Here is a 5117-nt window from a genome sequence, read left to right on the forward strand (position 1 = left end):
AACTTTTCAATGCCTACTCATATATGGTAAGGAGTTTGGTTCTAGGTTCAATCCTGCTGTGTGGCTCCTTGGGCAAATATTTTCTACTGTAGCCTCAGGCTGACCAAAGCTCATCATATATGTATGTGTGTATTTATGTTATGATTGCCACCCCCTGCTTGAAACATGTTGGTTGGTTTGTGTCCCTCATAAAATAGCTATTCAGCAAAACAAACCGATAGAATAAATACTGGAGTTGATTTTGTTCAACTGAGAACCCTTCAAGACAGAGCCCCAGCATGACTGAAATGAGTAAAAGCTAAAAGATATACACACAGACATACATATACATGTGGCAGGCTTCTCTACAGTTTCTGTTTACCGAATTCCATTTAACTAAATATTGGTTAGTCTTGGAGAAGAGACTTGTTTAATGTGTCCCATAGTAGAACCAAACACAAAACCATGTGACTGTAGAATGAACTTCACCACGCAGCAGTGTCTGTGTCTTTAAAGCAACATTGGCTTTCTATTCTGACCTCAACCATAAAAACAATAAAATGTTTCCAAGTCCTGGAAAGGATAAAGTTTAAGACAACTACAGAAATTGAACTTCATCAGTTTGTGAAGGTGCATGGCTCAATGTTTACAGCATCAGGCCCACAATTAGGAGGTAATGAGTTTGATTCCTGGACCACGCTGTGTATTGTGTTCTTGAGCAAGACACTTTATTTTATGTTGCTCCAGTTCACTCAGCTGTAGAAATGAGTTGCAACATCACTGGTGCCAAGCTGTAGCGGCCATTGCCTTTCCCTTGGATAACATCAGTGGCATGGAGAAGAGAGGCTGGTAAGCATGGGCGACTGCTGGTCTTCCATAAACAACCTTGCCCGGACTTGTACCTGGGAGGGTAACTTTTTAGATGCAATCCCATGGTTATTCATGACCAAAGAGGGTCTTTTGTCAGTGTTAACTTGTATCCAAGTAGTAGATCTGTAGCAAGTGACGGCCCCTCTTCAGCTTGATTGGTGCAAAGGGAGCCAGTGCCTGAGGTGGCTGTTCAGACCAAGGGTAGTATAGAAGAGCATTTATTGCAGGGGTCAGTTGGTGGGAGACAAGGAAGTGCAAGTGACACTTTGCATCTTTGACATTTGATCTCAGCCTCTTGAAAGCTGTTACTCTCCACCCGGTCTGTTCTTGTGAAGATGACATGTCACTTTGGATTGTTATTGGCGATTGTCCTCCAGGCATTTGGGTCAATGGGGCAGCAGAGGGGAGCTAGTCTCAGAAGTGGAATTTGGGGGGTTCCATGTGACCTGGGGCCAATTCCACAAAGAGGAATTGCCATGAGAGGCTTGTTTGAGGTATACGTATGATGTGCCCCAACCAGTGGGGGCAGCCCAGAGCAGAACCTCTTCATTGGTAATGTAGTCTTTCCATTGAATCCTCATGATTGCTCAAAGTTTGTGCCAGCACCTATAGTTGTGCTTCTTTGTTGAACAGACCTGCTTAATCTGTCTTCTATGTTACAAGATTTAGGTAAGATTTTAATCCAGAACTGACTAAAATGATGAACATTCAACCACTGCCAATCCTGATAGATTAAGTCTAGCCACAATGTTCACTCTTTTACATTAACACTTTCATTACCAACCTGGCTGAAACTGGCTCTGTAGTACAAATGTTTTGTTTTCGTAAATTTTGAATTAAAATCTTCCACCAAACCTTAGCCACAATTTATGTTCCTAACACTAGCTGAATGATAACTAAGTTATTTTACTAAATTCTTTGTTATATTTAAAGTAATTGAAAGAAACACAGAGCATCTCAACAGAAATATGGTAACAAAAGGGTTAAAATATATAAGAGAAACCATTCTTAATCCTTTTGATACCAACCCAGCTGAAAGGGCTTCTGGCTCTGTAATACAAAAGTTTTGAATTAAAATCTTCCACCAAACCTTAATCACGATTTGTTTCTAACATTAGCTTAATGATAACTAAGTCGTTTTACGAAATTCTCTATTATATTTAAAGTAATCAAAAGAAACAGAGCTTCTCAAAATAAATACAGTAACGAAAGGGTTAACCGGTTTCCAATATGGGAGTAGCCACACTCACATGTCTGCTGTCTCTCTTGACTACTGAAGAGCAATTACATTTCTGTCCTGCCATCATGATGTTGATGTGGGAGTATCTATAGCAGTAGACCTATTTCCTTACTGCCCACAAGGGGCTGAACACTGAGGGGACAAACAAGGACAGACACACGGATTAAGTCGATTATATCGACCCCAGTGCGTAACTGGTACTTATTTAATCGACCCCGAAAGGATGAAAAGCAAAGTTGACCTCGGCAGAATTTGAACTTAGAACGTAGCGGCAGACAAAATACCACTCAGCATTTCGCCCGGCGTGCTAACATATCTGCCAGCTCGCCGCCTTAGCAGTATTCCTACCCTACATTAATGCTGGAGTAGGAGTAGCAACAGTTCCATATCTGCTCCACATTATACCCTGCCACCCCAGAATCTCTGGCTCAAACTTCCCTGTTTTAAAGCGATCCAAATTAAAATCTTCCATCGAAATTTTTTGTGAATTCTTGTTCAAAACACAAGCTCGATAACAACAAGTTATTTCACTAAATTCCTCATTATTTTCAAAACAAATTGAAACAAAGGCAATGCATTTCAATAGAATATAGTAACAAAAGGATGAACTACATGCAAGAGCGGCAGGGAAGAGTAATGTCCCCTTGTTCAAAATATAGAGTCAGATTTCGTTTTGGGATTTGGTTTGCAAGATTCTTTATATGAGTTCGTGTGTTGAAGCATATTCTGTTGTGTCTGGGGAGAGTCATTTTCTTTTTGTACCTTATAATATAACACACTCATTGGTAAAATTTCCACCTTTTTCTTATTTTTATTTTCCTAAGATTTTCGTTGCATCTTGCAACCTTTTCAAAAGTCTTGACTCTGTCCGTTATTTACACTGCAATGGACAGAGTCAAGACTACTGAAAAGGTTGCAAGATGCAACGAAAATTTTAGGAAAATAAAAAATAAGAAAAAAAAGTGGAAATTTTACATTGTTATATATGTGGATATACACACACATCTCTCATATAAAATCCGTTGTCTGTGTGTGTGTGTGTCTTCTAGGATCTCGGGCATCCTCCATCCGATTGCGCTCAAATTTGATATGTAGATACCGACGGTATCAGGGCGTGTATAAGTCTTGAATAAATTACAGAAATCGATTCCAGGTGAGAATGCGATCAATAAAGCATTCTTTGGAATAGAAAAAAAAAGTCCATCTTTATTTCTTCTTTTGCTGGTGTCTCAAGTTTAGGTTAAATCAGTGTTTCTATGGGACGGTCGGACAAGTTGTTTTGAGAAAATTTGGTTTAAATGTTTGACAACTCAGCACCGTCCAGTGGACGGGGGGCGGGCGCTTTGCTCGTATATATATATATCGCAATTGGTACGTACGTTCCAGAGATCCAAGTATCGCAAGTCAGGAAGTTTCGAGCATTTATGCAACTAGTATAGATGAGAAAAGATGGACAATATATGATAAAACGTTTATTAACATCTAAGTTACAGACTTTGTAAGGGATTTCAATAATCCGATGGTCATCATACAATTCAGAGTTTAGCAACGAAAGTTATACAGTAATCCCTCGTTATATTGCGGTTTATGATTTAAGCTTACATCGATTCCCTTGTGGTACTGTTTTGCATTTATAATAAAATACATATATGCAAATTATTAAAAAAAAACATAGTACAGTAGTCTCTACTTTGCGGATTTTCAACTATTGCGGGAGCTTTTGGAACGTTATGTATACATGGTGACCCCCTTCGGTCAGACACTGACCATGGGTTTGCACCTAGAGAGTTACCCTCTGAGGCACAAGTCTGGGCAAGGTTGTTTATGGAAGACCAGCAGTCGCCCATGCATACCGGCCTCCCCTCTCCACGTCACCGATGTTGTCCAAGGGAAAGGCAAGGGCCGATACAACTTGGCACCTGTGACGTCGCAACTCGTTTCTACAGCTGAGTGAACTGGAGCAACGTGAAATAAAGTGTCTTGCTCAAGAACACAACACGCAGCCCGGTCCGGGATTCGAGCTCACAACCTCACGATCGTAAGCTCGACGCTCTAACCACTGAGCCACGCGCCTTCACATATATATATATGTGTGTGTGTTTTAGAAGTATTGGGGATGATGTACAGATTTAATATATATGAAAGAAAAAAGATGTTCAGAATGCTGGATGGTTGTAAAAATATATATTTATTTACATATCTTCATATTAGCGCTTTCAACTAATATGAAGATATGTAAATATATATATATTTTTACAACCATCCAGCATTCTGTACATCTTTTTTCTTTTATATATATATATATGTGTGTGTGTGTATATGTATGTATATATATATATAATATATATATATATATATATATGTATGTATATATATATATGTATATTTATATATATATGTATATTTATATATATATGTATATTATATATATATGTATGTATATATATATATGTATGTATATTTATATATATATGTATATTTATATATATATGTATATTTATATATATATAAATATACATATCTATATAAAGATATATATATATATATGCATATATATATGTATATATCTACATACATGTATATATATATATATGCATGTATATCTATCTGTCTATCCTTGTTGCTTATATATATACAGTAATCCCTCGACTATATATATATATATAAGAGAAGCGAGTACGCTGAAGGAAGATGAACATTGCCTGTGCTACTTTGTACCGCATCGAGATTGAGGTCCAACAGTTAAACCCAACCAAGAACCCCAAACTAGAAAACTACGTAAAAATACTAAAAAAGCCTTCGAGAAGAGAGAGAAGAGAATGCAGAGAAATCAAAGGAGATATCGAGAGGGCGGGGGGAGGGGTGTCGTTATCTGGGACGATGATTGGACGTTTTATGAAGCATGTGACCACCATCCGCCAAAAGATGATGGGTAGGGTCAATCGAAATTGTCGCACCTGCGCAGTTGCCGTAACCGATCGTCTCCCTCCTTCCCCCCTCCCTTCCACATTCCTTCTCGTTCTCGCAC

The sequence above is a fragment of the Octopus sinensis genome, linkage group LG13, assembly GCF_006345805.1.
Source record: "Octopus sinensis linkage group LG13, ASM634580v1, whole genome shotgun sequence".
NCBI lineage: Eukaryota > Metazoa > Mollusca > Cephalopoda > Octopoda > Octopodidae > Octopus > Octopus sinensis.